Source organism: Trichosurus vulpecula, chromosome 9 (genome assembly GCF_011100635.1).
Source record: "Trichosurus vulpecula isolate mTriVul1 chromosome 9, mTriVul1.pri, whole genome shotgun sequence".
NCBI classification, from domain to species: Eukaryota; Metazoa; Chordata; class Mammalia; order Diprotodontia; family Phalangeridae; genus Trichosurus; species Trichosurus vulpecula.
Genome location: NC_050581.1, coordinates 198337312 through 198356954, shown reverse-complemented (window position 1 = coordinate 198356954; position 19643 = coordinate 198337312). Strand labels below are relative to the sequence as shown.

The 19643-nt window shown below is 43.0% G+C and overlaps 1 protein-coding gene across 1 annotated transcript in view; it reads right to left on the bottom strand.

Moving 5' to 3' along the window:
* The window catches only part of POU6F2 (POU class 6 homeobox 2), a 507199-nt gene that overhangs the window by 452989 nt on the left and 34567 nt on the right, over positions 1-19643 (bottom strand). The gene's annotated exons all lie outside the window — the stretch shown is intronic.

The window sequence follows — 19643 nt, the reverse complement described above, 5'->3', positions numbered from 1 at the left end:
GCCAGTCTTAAAGTGCTTTGTGAAAGTCAGTTTTCAGTAGTACCACCATCACCACCACCATGATTACCATGGCAACCACTACTGCAATCACCACTATTGTTTCCATGGATGGATTACTAAATATCCATGCCATGTCGTCCTGGGCAGCTCTTATGATCATAGACTTCCCCAGACACTCCCAGAAGGAGCTGTACAATGTGCTGGAAGCCTTCCTCCAGAATCCCTGACATCATGAGGATCCCAGTGGAGCATACAGTCTTTGACTTTTTCTCACTCTCATTACATGTCTGGATCATTTTCTTTCCTAGTCGAATATCTCTCTGATGACTTCATATAATTGTAAAGTGTTCTTATTTTAAAAGACATCTGGTTCACATCATATTTGCATTCTGCAATCTGAAATGTCCTATGAGCAGCCACAATGTTTTCTTGACACTGACCCTTGCCCTTTGTCAGACCTCTAATAGAATGGCTCTTTGAATCAAATGTTCAGCCTTCCTCACAATGAAAAACTTTGGCTAAAGATGTAATCCCTTGGGAAAAATCTTTTACTAACACAATGTGTGCAGGCATTCAAATATTGGTAAGATTTGGGATCTATCTGTGACACACCAGATGTTTTGACACCACATTTTGAAAGATGAATTTCACACAAATCCCAAGGGAAATTTATTGGAGATAAACATGTTTAGCTTATTTGTTGTTTTTAAAATTCTGATTTGACATTATTCAAGTTGGCCTGGATTTTAATATTTCAGTATTCCAATATGCCAAGAGTCTTTCATTTTGTCAGGATGGGCCCTACTTGTCTCAATACAGATCACAAACCCTCTAAGCCTGGGGAAGTAGCCTTCAAGAATGGCCAAATACATGACATTCCTGTAAGTTTTCTTCCTAGGACCTCTTTCAGGTGATCAGTGGATTCTTTCTATTTCTACTTTACCTTCTTGTTCTAGAACTTCAGGGAAATTTTCCTTAATAATTTCTTGGAATATTATACCAGATTCTTTTCTTTTATCATAACTTTCAGGTAGTCCAACAATTCTTATATTGTCTCCCCTTGATCTATTCATTCTCTAGATAAGTTGTTTTTCTAATGAGATGTTTCAGATTCTCTTCTGTTTTTCTATTTTACTGTTTCTTGGTGTCTTCTAACGTCATTCAATTCCACTTGTCCAATTCTAGTTTTCAAGGAGTTACTTTCTTCCTTAAAATTTTGTTTCTCCTTTTCTAATTTGGTTAACCTTATTTTCATAATTTTCTTGGATTGTTTTTACTTTTCCCTAATTTTTCCTCATTGTCTCTTATCTGATTTTTGAATTTCTTTTTAAGTTCTTCCAAAAGTATTTGTTTGGCTTGTGGCCATTTGGAACATTACTCTTTAGAGTAGGACTGGCTATTTTTACCTCATTACCTTCCTCTGAGTATGAACCCAGATCTTCCTTTAAACCAAAGTAGTTATCACTGGTAGGGTTCCTTTTCCTTTCCTTACTCATTTTTATTTTGAATTTGTCTTATTTTATTTTTAGCAGATTAAAATGATTACTATCAAGTTTTAACCCCAAGTTGTGGGTAATGTCACCCTAGGCTGCAGGTCCCCCTTATTGTTGTTTTCTGCACTTGGTCTGGAGCCCCAACCACAGGCATGCCTTTCTTCCTCCCATAAGCCTCAGCCGTGCTGTTCTGAAAATGTTCTTGCTCTCTGTGGTACCACATACCCCAGGCTTGTGCTTGTTCCTACTGTGCTATAAGAAATGATAAGCTAAATGATTTTAGAAAAACATGGAAAGACTTGCACAAAATAAAGATGAACCAAATGGGCAGAACCAAGAAAAGATTGTACATGGCAACAGTAGTATGCTTTTAAGAATGATTTCGAGTAAGTTATTTTGTCTGCTATAAACACCCAAATTAAGTATAAAGGACACATGAAGAAAGGTGCTATCTGCATCCAGAGAAGGAGCTGCTAACTAGAAGTAAGTATGGAATAATTTTACACACACACACACACACACGTATATTACATAGTCATATCTAGAGTGGGGGGTAGGGAAGAAAAAAAGAAATTTACTAGACAATTTTGTTTTATATTTGAAAGGAATAGCAAGTTGTGCCTAGTAGATTTGCAGTTTCATGGAGAATTATGTATTTCTTGCACTATGTTATGGAAATGCTTGTTTTATTCTATAAATTAAAAATAAAAATATATTTCAATTTAAAAAAAGAATGGTTATGGCTGAAATATTCATTGTCTCGCCACCAACCTGGTAATGAGTCTCTTTGTACTTAGCTAGGCTGGTCTTTGGACAAAAATTCAGTGTAATGACAAGGACTTAATGAGTATCTACTATATCCCAGAAACTCTGATAGGTGCTAGAGCTACAAAGATCAAAACCAAACAGTCCTTGCCTTCAATGAGCTTATATTCCATCAAGGTATGTAACATGTACACAAGTCATTGGATACAGTGGACAAAGTAAACCCAAGAGGGAGGAGTACTGATGACTTGGAGGGGATCACAAAATGCCCTAAACAGATGATGGCACCTGAGCACTTTTTTGAAGGCAGTAAGAGCTAAAGGAGATGAGAGCGAGGAGACAAAAGATGAAATGGTATATGTGAGCAACAGCTAGTAGCCTGGATCGGTCAGAATAGAGAGTGAATGAAGAAGAGAGATAGGAAACAAGACTACAAAGGTAGATGGAAAACAGATTTGGAAAGCTTTCAATGCCAGATCCATGACTGGAACTGTATTCAACATTTTGAGCTTGATAGGGCCTGACAGAGCTTGTTTTCCATTAGTCTAACCTTTGGGATGCTGTGTTCATCTTCGTGCCATAAAGAGGTCTTGGATCACAGGAATATAGATTTAGATCTAGAAGAGCCTTGGAGGCCATAAAATCCAATCTCCTCATTTTCCAAATAAGGAAACTGAGTCATAGAGAGATCAAATGACTTGTCCAGGGTCACATAACTAGTAACTGTCCAAACAAGGTTTTTACCTCAGGTGTTTTTGAGTGAAGTCCAACACTCTATCTATCTCCTAGCGAAGTTACCAGTGGAGAGGTTTAACCTGCTCAGGCTGGAAGTCTTTAGAATCAACTCTTCAAGGTTTAAGACTGTCTCAGCCATCACTAGGCAAACTCAGAGACTGCTCTAACCACTTGCTAACCTTTAGGGCCACAGAGACAGACATATTGATAGCGGCAGAGAGATCCCCCTTATCTCTCCCTTTATTATTGCTCACTCATTCTCACTACCAGTTGGCAGATGCCACCACTTTTTGTTCGTTAAGTATACGTGGATTAGCTCTGGTTCAGCTTCTGTCACCCTGTCTCACATTGTGTAACTTTTCTTCCTTTTTGGTCTCCTGGGTTCTTTAAATGTTATGGATAGAATATAAGTACTTTGGGAATTGACCAATGAGGGCTTGGTCCTGGGAGCATGCACATTTGATAAATATGCTTCTGAGTATGCCTGATCACATGGAATGGAGGGGCTCTGCTCATACTTCAGAGCATGTGCAGATTTTCTATGGCTGTTTCCAGTCTAGTTATCATGTGAGGAAGAGATGAACTTTTGACTGGCTACTGAGCTAGAATGGAGAATATACACAAAGGTCTCCAATCACTTGACCTTGCTCTTTTGCCATGAGCACCAGTGACCTACTCTTTCTACCCCAGGTGGTCATGAAGGCATGAGCCTGAGACCCTGCTTTTATTTGTGTGCCAACTGTATCTATTCTTTCATGCCTTAGATGAGAAAATATTAGAGATGAAATCATCTGGGCAGTGATCCTATGAATTTCAAAAGTTCAAAAGAGTGAACTACTAGATGTCTGATGACTGGTGTCCATGCCAGAGTTTGTGGGAAGCCAAACCTGGGAAGGTGCAAAGGTCTGAGTCCTCATTTGACCCAGCAGCCAAGAGGGAGAAATTCATCTGTTGTCTATGCCACATTCAGAGGTGAACTTTCTGAGATTGCTCATACAAGCTGCTTTATAAAGTCTGAGCCCACTCTCCCAAGGGACAAAAGTGGTATGGGGAGAGAGTACCCTCAGGTATGGTGGGCGGGGTTTGTACTTCTGTTCTTGCTATACTCTTCTCAAGAAACATCTCTTTCTATAAAAAGCTAATTGCATAAAGGTCCTGGGCAGTAATCATTGGTTATTTATATTGGAGAGAACACATCAGAATGAGCATGCTGGGGATGAGAGTGTGAGTATAAATTAATAGGGCATAATTCTCAATAGGAAAGCTGTATGACAAATATCTTCAAGGCAATTCAAGGGGTCTGATAGTTGCAATAAAATCATCACCAAGTTACTACAATGGAAAACGGAATCAGAAATGTGAGGTTTGTATCAAGTTTCAGCATCTCCATATCTAGCAATTCAAAAAAAAAGGTTAGAAGTATTAGGTAAATATGAGTGTCTTGAAGCTTTAAAAAACTTGTACCTTTTAAATAGTCATTGATCCTAAGAGGTCTAGTGGTGATAGTGAAAGTTGTTCCCTTTTATCTACCTCCTTTTCCCTGCCATAATTTCTATCACTGCAATCACTTTCTTAACCCTTACTAGCAAAAGGACGATTTGCTCTAAGTTTGACAGAACTAGACTTAGAATCTGATCCCTTGGCAATGATGAGGACAGTCTTTGAAACCAAAGGGTTTCTCCCTGGCAATGGGGATCTTTGTTAAAGCCCAAGCCTCATCACTGAGGGCCTTGGCGAACTTCCAAGAACCATCTGGTGACAGCCTAACCTTTGCTGAACTGCTATGCCATTGAGCCACAAGAATCCTAAACCCAACCTCCCTATCAGCTGCTTACTGTGTGAGAGATACAGAGATATAGCATAACAGTGGACGTTTATGTGGTATGTTAGCGTGCTTTTGTAAATGTAGCTATGTGGTACAGTGGATAGTGGATAACGCATCAGGCTTGAAGCTGGGAAGGCCTGAGTTCAAATTCTTCCTTGGACACCTATCACCTGTGCCACTCTAAGCAAGTCCCTCAGCTTCAGTGTCCTCATTTTAATAAGGGGAACAATAATAGCATGTGTTTCATAGGGTTGTCATGACCAAACAAGACGATGTAAGTAAAGTAGCTTATAAACCTTAAAGTACAATATAAATGATCCTTAGAATAACCCCATTAGCTGGGGACTACTGGTCGAGGCACCATTATCCCCATTTTACAGTTAAGAAGACTGAGGGTTACAGAAGTTCAGTAACTTGTCATGTGGCTTAGCATTCAGTATCAGAGGCAGGATTTGAACCCGGGACTTTCCTGACTCCAAAAATGTGCTAACTTGCTATCCAGAATTATATTATAGTAGGGAGAATAGGAATGAGACACAGGAGAGAACAGAACACTATTAATCAAATGTGCATTTCCCCAGTTATTTGCTGGAAGGTCTAAGGAGAGAAGGGCCACATACTAGAATTTCCAACTAGCATGTGAGCTAACACTATTATGGCATTGATAAAAATGCAAGTAACTTGTAAGGAGCAACAGATGTCTAACTCAGGTGTAAGCATTCCCAAATGGGTGGTTGCTCATTACAGATACAGCCCTCGAAGAAAGAGATGCCACCAGGAGATAGAAATGGAAGGGACTTAGAGATCATTTGGCCTAAACCTCTGTTTTTATGGATGAAGAAACTGAGGCCCGAAGTCCAAGCTGCTTGCTCAAGGCCACACAGTAAGGCAAAAACAGAGACAGATCTTGAACCAAGGTCTTTGTATGATATCATTTTACCTACCTCCACAAAACCCAAATGGGTCAAGGAGGTCTTGAAGGATAGGTAGGATTGGGATGGCTAGGGGTGGAAGAGAGGGCTTTCTATGTGCTAGATGTAATGGATTTAGCACCTAGCACATGGGCAAATACGGACATGGGGATGAGATATGACTGAGCTTTCTGCTGGCAGACACTTCTCAACAAGTGCTAGATTTTTAAAGCACAGTTTGAATTATGATCATGAAAAAATAAGTTATAATGCTGCACTACCAGTAGAGTAAAACTGGGAATTTGGGATTTTTCTCTCCACATTGAGCTGGGCTATATGTGCAGACTGTTCCTCTTAGGGTCTCCTGAGCTTCTTAAAAATCCTTCTGATTATGGATGACAGAGAACCCATCAGACTAAGAACTTCATTCTTTCCCCTATCCAAGATTCGCATTCTTTGATCCAAGAACCATGATGACTGCCTTCTAGGGATGGGGAAGGTGGAAACAGAGGCTGCTGTTGGCCTCCATCTTGTCACCATGATGTTCAGTTCTCTGTCACAAATACCTTGTCTCTTTAGTTTCTCTCCAAGTAGCCTCCTGCTTTACCTTCTTCCAAGGGAGGTAGAGGAAAGAGAAGCAAGAGGTCCTGGGTTGTTTATGTGTTTATGAGGCCAAGAAAGTTGGCTAGAGTAGGGCCAGGGCAGGGCTATAGAATCAGTTGTCTCTGTGCCATCATCTGGAGCAGACAAGTAATGGGAGTGAGGATAAGATGGCTAGCTGACACATCTGTGCTAGCTATTAGCATAACTAGCAAAGCGTCTCCAGAGTGGTCTGCCCATTTTAAAGCATGGCATCAAAAGAGAAGGCAAACATCTAGAAGAAGGAAATCTGGTAGGTTCGAGGCCCTGGATTTGCCACTTACCACCTGTGTGACTGTGGGCAAGTCCCTCCACTTAACTGGACCTCAGTTTCCACCCCCTGTATAATGAGTGGTTGGATTAGAAAAGCCTCCAGTTTCACCCTCAGCTCTAAAGTTCTTCAGTTCTATGATTCTAATTCCACTGTTGCCTGAGATTGTCTGGGAAAATCATGGATATTGTTTCTACACACACATGCACACACATAAAATGTGCACAGACATATACATCCAGGCACATGCCCAAACATAGAAATACACACAGACATACATACATAAGCGTGCACATGCACATACATACACACATACAAATACTCACACACAGTCACAGACACACGTCCATACACATGTACCCGTACTTGTTCTGTTGCAAAGGGTGGGGAGCATTTTGGAAGATTTTCGGAAGAGTCGTGTCAACAATGAGAACTGTTCATAAGTGGAATGAGCTCCTTCAGGAGATAATGGGTTCCTGCTCCCTGGACATCTTCAGGCAAAGGCTTGTTGGATATTTATTGGGTTTGTGGCAAGGAAGAGACTAGTTCCATTAGAAACATTGTATTAAGAAGAAGAAAACACGGGAAATATCTTTACCAAAGATGAAATCTTCTGAAATAACTCCTTATAATCCTGCCCACACTTCCCCAGGCAATTATATAGGCTTCTATTTTGCACTTTGACTGTGGTAGCTTCTATCCGTCATCCTCTAAGCAGTGAGCCAGTCTCACCTCCTATACCTTAAGAGGAGGGGATGAAAGAACACTTAACTCACACAGCAACTCCACCTACCACAAAAGGTCAAATGTTATAAAGGATGGAAATAACTCAATGCTGGAGGGGCTGTGGGAAGAAAGGTACAGTAATGTACTGTTTCTGGACCTTTGAATTTGTTCAACAATCCTAGAAAACAATTTGAAGTGAAAAGGAATGAACTGTTCATATCCTTTACTGTCAGAACTGGTAGATCTGTTGGTTAGTTTTGTCAAACTACTTTTCTTTCTTTTTAAAATTAATTATTACAAGGAATTTCTATCCAGTTGTGGAAGGAGGGAAGAGGAATAAATTGAGAAATGAAGATGATATAAGATCAAAACAATTTCTAAAAAGCAATGGTATCAATAAATCATTTTTAAAAATAATTAAAAAAACAATCTTCTCCTTTTCCAAATGCTTTTTCATGGGATGGAGATGACCCTGATTCTTGAAGGCCACTCCTGTAGAGCACACAATGTGTCAGGTCCTACCTCTCACATTGGACAGGCTTTGACTATGGGCCCAAAGATGGATTTTGTGTCTGCTTTCCAAAGTCTAGCCTAGCTAAGTTTAAAGAGGATCTTTACCGGGTTGGTTGAAGGATGATGAATGCCTTAGTCATAATACCCTCTAAAGACCTCACTTACAGAGAGCTTGCTGTCTGTGTTGGTAGAGGGGCCATACACACCTACAGAATTACCAATCCCTGAATTATCCAAGTAGTATACAAATGCTAGGTTTTGAAATAACCATTCCCCTTGCCTGGAATGTATTCCCTTTTCAACTCTTCCCTGCTGAACCCCTTACTTGTTTCAAGACTCAGCTCAAACCTTTTCTTACTTCCCCAACTGCTAGTGTCTTCCCTCCTTAAGTTGCCTCATATATATTTTGTAATTATTCTGTATGAAGAACAATGGGGTAGAGTGGCTAGCGAGCCAGGAAGACCTGGGTCCAAGTACTGCCTCTGGCTGTGTGGCTTTAGGCAATTCTCCAAGCTTATAAGTGGCAGGGAAAATGCTGATCTGCGTTAGTGGATAGAATTTCCTCTTCTGGAAGCTTCCTGTACCAATGAGATTACAAGTCCAGGCCCCTATCTCTTGACCTTAGTATTTCCATATTTTCGTATATCCATGGTATCTCCCCAGATAGAGCATAAGCCCCTTGAAGTCAGGAACCATTCCATTTTTATCCTTGGAACTCCAGTACCCATGACAGTGCCTTTTAAGTATTAGGCAATTCCATGTTCATGGGACTGAGTTAGGGCGTTGCCTCATTATACGAGATTAGTTTGAAAAGTTCATTCAGCTACACAGACCCCTTTGAATCTCATTTTGGACCCTAACCATCCCCACCCACTCCTGTAGATTTTATGGCATCTTTCTTCTGGACTATGCACTTTCCCACTCACTAAGGAACTCTGATAGTCTGGTACTTCCACTATCCCACCTGACTTCATTTGGCAGGGACAAACATTCATTTAAAAAACATTCACAAAGCTGCCATCATTGGACTACGCTTTTTTGGAAATTTCATTGCTAAGCATGGGCTTCAACATCTCTGTGTAAAGAGCTTCCCTCGAGACACACAGCTGATGATCCAGTAATGAGTGTTTTCTTTTGACTGCTGCATCCATATTTGATTTTCTGGAAAAGCTATAGAGTAGTGGGAGCTTTCCACATGAGCCAGAATGAGCTTATTATAAGCCCATCATTCTTCCTTGTGTGGCTCATACGGATTTTGCCTATTGCTCTGGGTGGTGGTGGGGGGACCCCAGAAAAGCAGTAACTTGACAACTCGAGGACATAAATGAAGTACGTAAATTCCTTACAAATGGGGCTCTTGGTAGCACATTTAAAGTCTGGATAGCACTTCTACAGCATACCCTAGGAGTTCATTTTTAAAACGAATGAAATGATGCTGGAAAGATGACATTTGAGAATTATTTTCCCCCATTTGTTGACTCACAGTTACTCTGCTCTTTGAATGTTTTTAGATGAACATTGTTGTGGGGAGTGAGGAGGGGGCAGGATCTTGCTCGAATGTCCGCTGTTTTAAACTACAGAATGCCCAACAGCAACATGAAGAGTTCGGGGCCCATTAGGCTCATGTGATTAGAACTGTAACAAAGTCAAATTGGACCTTGATATTCTAATGGCATCTACTGTTGGAAGGACGGTAAGAGGGAATGGAGATCAGAAGGCAAGCTCTGTTCTCACACCCATCACCTAGCCCTTCTGCAACACCAAGCCATGGAGGTCTCTAATACTCCAGGAGTGGTATGTGTTAAATAAGGCTTGAGGCCTTAAGGAGCTGTCTTAGGATCCCAGACTTAGAGCTGGCAGGGACCTCTGGGGCCATCTAGTCCAAACTCCTTAGTGATAGATGAAGAAATCAAGACCCAGGGGGTGAAGAAACTTATCCAAGATCACCAAGGTATTAAAGTGACTGATACAAGTCCTCAGCATTCCGTTTCCTTCAGAGACAGGACGCCTGAGGCCCAGGACACTAATGTCACCAAGTACAGAGTGTACTTGGGACAGAGAGACCTTTGAGGGGAAGAAGGGGGAGAAGCTGCATGGGGCCATGATAATCATGGTGGCGCCTGGTTCAGGAAAGGGGACAGCAGCAGTAGAGCCTGCTTGCCAGCTTCTGAGAGCTTAAACAGAATCCCCGTTGTTATGACTGAGATTCTTCACGTGAGGAGGTTTAGGCAATGCTCAAATGAATCTCGCTGCTACCCTCAGGTTGGGTCACACAGGAGCTGTCTGCTGTGCCCTTCCTCTCAGTCTGAGCCTCTCAGGAGATGGCTTGCCATACTATGTGCTTAGGGTTGGAGTCTTTATCCCAACAATGAACAAGTATTTATGTGTGCAGGCTGTTTCCCCATTCCCTTGTTGTTTTAGCTCTGATTAAACAATACTTTCAAAATGCATATTCCTCATCTGAACTGCTGGTTTAGTACAAATGAACTGGAATAGGGGCCCAAGCCCAGCGAAGTCCACTTGTCATAGCGCACGTCGAATTCAATAGTCCATGTAATAATCTAGAGTCGAGTGACACATGAGCCACAGTGCTCTGGAAACAGAATATTTTAAACTGAGAGGACACTCTCACATGCCTCACATGGACATTGTGCAGCTAGAAAACATGATTTCATCAGTGTAAGGAGCTCTCTACTTCAAAATCCCCGATACTGTTGGGCAATTATCTAGTCTTAGTGAGTTGGCTAGAGCATTGAGGGATTAGGTGACTTGCCCAGGGTCACACAGCCAATCACTGTCAGATGAGGGACTTGTACCCAGGAATTCTTAGCTCTCTCTATCCAGTAAACCATACTGCCATGGACACTGGTGATCACCAAACACATCTAAAATTCCGTGTGAAAAGAAGTGACAGCATTTAATTCCATTCTCAAAAAGAAATTTTAAAAAACACACCAAATACCCCAGTGTCTCTTAACAAGATGACCATGGCCAAGACATCTAGTGAAAAATTTGAAGTGGTAAAAATAAGGGAAGATTAGCTGTTTAAAAATCCACAGAATTATATGTAGAACCTACACTGGATTACATGCCATCTTGGGGGGGAGCGGGGAGGAGAGGGAGGGAGAGAAAATTTGGAACCCAAAAACTTGTGGAACTGAGTGTTGTAAACTAAAAAGGAAAAATAAATTTATTATTAAAAAATAAAAATCCACAGAAAGTAATTTAATTTTATGTACATATATAGACATATAGGTCATATGTGTAGACACATGTATGTGCATATACATGTTATATGTGTATGCCTATGTGGGTATACATGCACGTACATGTATAGTACGTATACATACTACTCTAACCTTGGCACCAGTATGGTTGCAGTTTACTGGTTTAGTATAGCATCTACTGGTCTAGCTTGTGCACCACCAGCAGCAATATGTATATTCTTGGCCATGACACAATGGTCTCACTGTCTGTTTATGCTCAGGAAGAGGAAAAGCACAACAAATCACCTGTGGAGGCAAAGTGCACCCAAGGTGGAAGCAAGCTGGGAATGTGCCAGACACTGGATGCTGCCTGACTTTTAGGGGAGCAGTGGTTCTGGGTAAAAGGAAGCCCTCTCTTCCCACTGTGGATATTAAAACAATTCCCACCCTCTTCCGTTTGCACAAGAAACAATGGTTTTGTTCAAATTTCCTGTCAGTAGACATCCTAAAACAAGAACCAAAAATTAACAAAAACCAGAGGAGATCCGTATCTTGCCCTTTCCTCCTGAACCATTCATTAGGACAGTAGAAGGCAAAAAGGAAAACTCTCCCCAAGAGAATTAATTCATTCCTAGAAGGAAGGCCTCAATACTGTATTCAAACGCAACATCTCAGAGAGAAGTATGCTATTTGATAGAACTGTGTTTTTGTGGGAATGATAAAGCACTGAGATGTGGATTAGTTTCAGTCATTGTGGTACAGAGTCTTTAGCCAGAGTACCTTTGATGCCTACTAGCTTTGGGGCCCTAGGAAAGCATTATGGGACTTGGTTTCCTCATCTATAAAAGAAGCGGGTTGGAATAGAGGGCTTCTGTGGTCCCTTCCAGCTCTACATTTATGATCTTGGGACGTGTTCATGAAAGTCAGAACCACAGTGAACTCCTGACAGCCTCCCTCCCAATCCAACCTCAAACTCCAGCTAGATATTCATTTAATTGCAACAGGAACTTACCTTCCAGTTTGGAAATTGATTGTCATCCAGCCTCCTGTAATTAAATGAAGACCTAGGTCCCTGCCAGAGTCTGAGTAAATATTAATTTGGGTGAAGAATAGCTATTTTTTCCCTTCAATGCTTCATTTGCCTCTTGAGTCCAGCAGTGAGCTGGACTGATTACTTCAGAGCGTAAACAAGTATTCATAGAGATGGGATGGGTCCTTCAGAAAATGCAGCCTTTCTGGCTTGGCTCTAAAGATCCAAAGTCTGCCTTAGGAGCTTCCATACCAGAAACAAACACTCAGAAGCAAGGCAGGGAGGTCACCATTCTCTCCTTACAGCCTGCTACCGTCTCTCCCCGCCTCCCCCATGACCTCCTCCTTTCCCTTTGCCTCAGAAAGTGGGAGGGGTAGTCTCCAACAGTCTGATCTATGGACAGCTATCCAGCCAAGCCTGCACACGCATCTCTCTCTGCCCCCTTCCCCATATTAACAACGTGACCCACCCAGACAAAAGGCCCAATTTTCCTCTTGCTTTTGTGTGTGGTGTCAGGAAACAAGGGTCAACTACATTAGGGACAGATGGCATCTGGGGCTTAGCGGACACACACCACAATGTTCCAGTTGAAACCCAACTTGGAGAAATTTTTTAAATGTTTTCAACACATCAGCATGAAGCATCGACCTAGTTGAAATCACTTAGATCTAAAGCAAATGCACTGATTGTTTTCACAGCAGGCTTTTCTTCTTGGCGCTTGGAGCAGGCGCATCAGCCCCAGCTGCTTGGAAAGGTTTTCAGCCCCCTGCCTTGGTCTGCCAGGGCCTGTGACCCAGGCGATCAATACCAGAAGGAAGTCGGAAGGGATTATGAAGATGAGGTGAGGGGCCCAAGAACCTGGCGGGATGTGCTCCTTCACTCACCTTGACTCTCCCTGCCTCACACAAAAGCAGGAAACCTTCAAGGAGTAGCCTGAAATCCAGTCCCCAGCTGGCAGAAAGTATGAGCTGAGAGCTTGGACTGAGCGTCGCTAAGATGCCGTATCAGGCAGGCAGGTGCATCAGGGTGTTCTGTGCAGGGTCGCTTTGGAACTGTCCACCCCAGGGAGCCATGATTATAACAATGGGCACTTCTGTGACCCAGTTCAGGTTGCCTCCTCCTGCAGACACCCTTCCCGATCCCCCCAGTTGAGAGCACTTGCTGCCTTTTGAAATTCTTTTGTGTGATTTTGTATGTATTTGTACTCATTTACTCAATCACTGATTGAGAGAAGTTCCTCTGGACTATTAGGATCAAAGGAGCTGGAAGGAACCTTTGAGGTCATTTAATCCAGGGGCGCCAAATTCATTTAGAAATGGGGGCCACTAACCCACACATCAGGATCCCTAGGTGCTGCGTATTGACTTATTTTCAAATGTGATGTTATCTATGTCTTATTGTAGTTTTATTTATTTTTGTGACTATTTCCCAATTACATTTTAATTTGGTTCCAGGCACACTAGTGTGGAGGGCCTCCTGTCTGATACCTATGATCTGATATAACATCCGCATTTTATTAAGAAACTGAGGCCCACAGTGGTGGTGAGACTTGCCAAAGGTCACACAGCTATTATGTGGCGGTGCTGGGACATGCTGATTTAGCCAAAACTTCTGTCTCCAAGGTTACTGATGATTTCTGAATTGCCCCATCGGATGGCTTTGTCAGAATCGTCACCCTTCTTGACCTTGCCACAGCCTTCGATATTGTTGTAACCCTCCTCTTTTGGAAACTCCTCTCTAAGCTCATGACACCTCTCTCCTGGCTCTCCTCCTAATTTTCTGACCTCTCCTTCTCTGTCTCCTGCCGGATCTTCCTCCAGGTCATACCTATGGGAAGGGGGCGATGTTTTAGGCCTTAAAACTGAATGGGGTCTCTGCCAGGCAAGGAGACCTACCTACAAAAAAACTAACTGAAGATGACGCATGCCTACTTATCTGCCTGAGCCCTCTTATTTCTTGAGCAGTGTTAACTCAGCTATACTTGCTGATGGGGTAACTACATAGCACCATAGTGCCCGGGGTATCAGGCCTGGCATCAGAAAGACTCCTCTTCATGAGTTCAAATCTGACCTCAGACACTTACTAGCTGTGTGACCCTGGCGAGTCGCTTAACCCTGTTTGCCTCAGTTTCCTCATCTGTAAAATGAGCTGGAGGAAATGGCAAATCGCTCTAGTATATTTGCCCAAAAAACCCCAAATGGGGTCACAAAGAGTTGGGCATGACTGAAAAATGATGTAAAAAAGCACAACAGGCATAATATACAATAGGTACTTAATAAATGTTTATTTCCTTCTTTTCCTTCCTTCAAATCCACTGCCCCATGCTGCCTTCCTGCCCTCCAGAGGCTTCCATTCTACAGAGGGAGAAAACATGTACATATATAAGTACATGCAAAATATATACATAACTATTAAATGCTAAGTGCAGGGGAGAAGGCCCTAGAAGTTGGAGAGATCCATGAAGGCCAGCCAAGTGAACTTAAAGAAGTCACTAATTTAACCCTCTGGGACTCAATTTTCTCATCTGAAAAATGAGAAGGGTAGATGAGAAGATCTGTAAGTTCTCTTCAAGATAGAAGTCCTTTAGTTGCCCCTACACACACACACACACACACACACACACACACACACACACACATACACACACACACACCAGACCCGGCCGCTAGGGTCAATATTAATTCCAAGTGAATAGCAACATCTGCTCAATTAACCACAAGCTTTTCTGGTAGCAATTTATTCCTTTGAGGAAGCCAACTAAATTAACTACATTATCTTTATTAATAAAGTTGCCTTAAAAACCTCTGTAACTCTAGGAATACAGAATCTAGCTACTTAAGCACTAAGTGGCCTCCAGGGAAGCCCTCATCTGAGCTCCGGGGGTCCAGAGCAGACATCTCGCACATGCTGCCTGGAAGCGGATTGTTATGGGCACCAGGGCTGTCTGGTTCTGGGTTTCTGCAGCCATGCCCCTGAGCCAGACATTCAGGGAGAAAAAGTATGTCCTTGGCATGATCTCTCTTCCTCTTTCATGCTTCTTCTCTGTCCTGGGGCTTCCTCTTTTGTTCCCCAACTGCTTTAGAGCCTCATACAGGCAGGCAGTCCAGAGCCCTCATTGCTAGAGCCTAGTGAAGGAGATTGAGCTCTGAATGATGACATCAGGCTTGCTCACTAAAGCCTTAACAAAGGTAGAGCAAAAGGGGCTTTGTTCCAGGGTGCTGAATTTAGGGAGTGACGACTGGTAATCATTTAGCAAGACAAAAAGAAAAGAGCTTAACACCTGGTAATTGTGAATAAAGAGATGAAACAAGGAGCCGCCAATTGGTGAGTTGGGGTGAGCTCTCCTGCTCCACCCACCCTCTCCTTCTTAACTTCCCAGCAGGGGCTGCAAGTCAAAGTCTAGTCTCCATTGTTCCCCACCTACTAGAGCAATCATTTGTTGTTCTCTCCCCCCTTCAACTGAGGTCACATTTCCTGCTCCTCTCCCCTGGTCCAGAAGCCCCTGTTTATGTGCTCTGCTGTCTGCTAATGGGCTGTGTGACTTGGGGATGGTCATGGCCTCTCTGGGTCTCACTTATCACAGCTTTAAAATAAGATAATATTGAAAATTTAAAATAGATGATCTTGAAAACAAATTTTAGCTCTAACAGTGTATAGCTGGAATCATGGGAAGCCATTCGGACATCTCTGCCCATCCTCCAGGTGCCATGGGTTTCTTCCCCACGTTCCCTTCCCTGCTCCCTGTCCTCAATTCAGCCCCCTTCCAGTATGGCTAGCTGTGTTCCAGGTGGGGAAGCTAACATGAGCTCAGGATGAAGGAACACCCACAGAGGGGCCCAGAATGAGCAGGGAAGGATCTCTCTATCTTCTGCTTTGGTCAGATCACACCTGAGGATTGGGCTCAGCTCTGGGAGTCTCAGTTTAGCTGCAAAGAATCCAGAGGCTATTCAGGCAGATTGATGAAGGGGCCCAAGATCATGCTTTAGTAGGGTCCATTGAGGGAACTGGAGACCTCTTGCCTGATGAGGAGAAGACTCAGGGGACACAAGGTGGCTCTCTTCAAATATCTGGAGCACTGTCACCTGGAAGATGGATTACACTTGTTCTGCTTGGCCCAGAGCCAAGGGATGAAAGTTGCGCCATACATATTTATCCTCGATATAAATGCATTTATATCGAACTTTAAGGTTTCCAAAATACTTTATGAATATTCTCTCCCTTCTGCCTCACAGCAGCCTTGCGCGGGAGGTACTGTTACCATCTCCATTTTACAGATGTGGAAGCTGAGGCAGAAGTTACACACAGTCACACAGCTGACAAATATCTGGGGTGGAATTTGAAATCAGGTCTTCTTGATTCCAGGTCGAATGCTCTGCCCGCTGTACCCACCGGCTACCTCATCTTCCTAACAATTTGTTGTTGTTGCTGTTGAGTCATTTCAGTCATGCCCAACTCTTTGTGGGCATGGAGTGGTCTGCCATTTCCTTCTACTTCACACAGCTTGTAAGCGTCTGTAAGGTGAATGGGGAATGATCTCCTCTGCCCATCAATAAGCCTCGTGTGGAGCCCATTAAGGGAAGCTAGCTTGCTTGCTTGTAGGAAGGCTTGCACACCTTTTGTTAATTTCTAATTAGGCGCTGAGCCTGAAGAGTATATATTCTTATGAAAAAGATGTTGTGATTCCCTGGTCGAGACTCTGAGTGGCCGTACGTTCAGAGCTCCCCAGCTCCTCGGAGGTAAAGGCTCTCTCGATTCAGTGGTGGATGTAAAGTTTTGATTCAGTCAGTAGAGGCCTGTCTGTTGGTCTGTATTTCTCTTCTCTGTATTTCCTGTGTTTGCATTTTATGTGATTAAAAAAGGAAAGACTGTTGACCCCTGAAACAGCTATCTTTCCTTAGTAAAGCAGATAAAAGAACCTGTACTAGCAGCCATCCTGAGTATGCCAGTGCCTGAGGCTGGATTTGAACTCAGGTCCTCTAGACTCTAGGGCCTGCACTCTATCCACTGAACCACCTAGCTGCCTTCCTAACAATTGGAGATGTGTAAGAGTGGAATGGACTGCTTTCAAAGGGAGCAAGTTCCCAATGCTGGAGGTCTTTGAGCAAAGGCTGAATGACGTCTTGCTTGATACGTTGTAGAGGGGATTCTTGTTCAGGTATAGAGTGGACTGGATAATCTCTAAGGCCCCACCGGCTCTAAGATTCTGTAACTGGGGACTTGATGAACCTTGCTGTCTAATTGATGGTTTAGATTTCAAAAATAGACTGACCTGGCCTGGCATACACCTGTAGTCTCACCCTGGGGAAGCTGAGACTGGTCTGTCTCTTGAGTCCTGGAGTTATGAGCTGCAGTGGGCTGGGCTGATGGCTTGTCCACACTTGGTTTAGTATGAATACATTGAGCTGCAGGCTGCAGAGCCACCCATGTGTTAGGTCAGAGATGGACCAGACCAAAACTCCCACGACAATGAGCAGTGGGATCTGACCTGTGAATAGTGTCTGCACTTCCATCCTAGGCAAAATACGGAGATCAAATCTTTTTTTCTAAGTGGGTAGGGATTATTTCTCCCAAAGAATCTTTACTTGGTAGAAAAAAGAAAAGATAAATATGTTGGAACATTCCTTCACTTGCCAACCACATCTCCCACCCTAATATCAGAAAAATAGGGCTGAATGAGTGTCCTGGTTTTCTACCTTTTCCCGTCTGAGCGAACCGCTGCCCCACCCACTTCATGTGGGCTCCTTGAGCTCCTGGGAATGACTCTCCAAGATGGAAAAAATCTGGCTTAATGGTTCCTTCTGAGAAACACTTTCTAGGGGTTGTCCAGCAGAGAGGTAAGGAACCCACTTTCATTTATTAACTATGATAATGGCAAGGAGAGGATTCACCTCTGGGAAGCCTCTGGGCCCTTCACTTTCAAAGAAACCGTGCTTAATTAAATTGTCTAAAATGAGGCCCAGAGTTGCATTTGAAAAGCAATCATAACTGAAGTGCAAACCAAGCTACCCTAATGAAATCAGAGCTGGTCCCTGCAGGGTCTGACTAGCTGCTGCAGCCTCGTGCGCAAAGGTTTAACCCTAACCCTAATCACAGCTAATATGTGCAAAAACACATGCAAGGGAGATAGGTGCCATTGTTAAGAGTCACATTTTACAGATGAGGAAACTGAGACTCACAGAGTGACCCCTGGGAGGTCACAAAGCCAGTCAGCTTCCAAAGGTAGGAAGTGTCCAAGTCCAGGGCTCCGGCCCCCTCGCAGCTTTGTCTTTTAAAACTAAGGACCCGTCTCACTTCCTTCATAGGCAGCCCTGCACAGATTATGAATGAGATGGAATGTCATGAATGTACACAGTTACTACCATAATAATGACAGCTCCCAGCAAGTCTGTGATGCTTAAATGAGGTAGTGTCTGGGAAGCGCTTTACAAATATTTAACATGGCAGCTAAATGCCAGATATTAGAGAGTGTGGGACTTGGAGCCAAGAAGATTGGGGTTCGAATCCTGCCTTAGCTACTAACCAGCAACTGTTACATCAAGCCAACCCCTTAGCCTCTTTCAGCTAAGTTCTGTCTCTGTGAAATGGGGGTAGGCATTCCTGTAATAACCACATCACTAGATTGCTGTGAGCCTCAGAATCAAACTCATCTGTTTGGCATTTCTTCACAACTTGGAACCAGCCTTTTCCAGGCAGAATATACGTTCCTCCCCATCACATTCTCTTTGGGCCAGCCTTCTTCCTGATCTTCACAAGCAATATTCCATCCCCCACTTCCATGCCTTCGAAAAGGGCATACCTTGCCTGTGCACATCCACTCTGTGAACCACCCCATACTGCCTCACTGGTAGCTTGTCTATAACTTTCTGAATTGTGGCACCCAAAGTGAACACATGACTCTAGATGTGATCTGACCAGGGCAGAGAACCACCATGTACTTTGTTAGTGTATCCTAAGACCCCATTAGCTTTGGGGACTGACATAACCCATTGTTGACTTCCAAGGAGCGTAGGTACCTCTGGAACCTCAAAGTCTTCCATTGGAATTGTCCCTCTTAAGTGAAACAATTGTAAAGCACCTGTCCCCAGCCTTAAAGTCTTATCTGATTTTACCCTGAGAGGTCATTCGCACTCCCAGAAGAAAAGAGGGAAGTTTCTGGAGTTGTTATTTATTTTGCTTCATTTTACTACATTCACACCTCTGGTTGTAAATTTGCCTTGAACGGGAGATGGGACCTGAAAATCCACTTAGGTGTTTATAAAATGCTTTGTAAACCTAAAGCACAACATTAATGTTACTATTATTAAAGCAATAACTCAACAACCATTTCTTAAGCACCTACTATGTGCCAGCACTAAGATAAGCATTGGGGAAATAAACATAAAAGAAACGGACCAGTCCTCAAGGTGCTTACATTCTTTCAAGACAAATAATCTGTAGATATGTAAGTGTACACAAAATACATCCAAGAATTACACATTTCCTACTTCATTGCTAGTTCTAGGCATTCGAGAGGGAAAACTCTGAAGCTA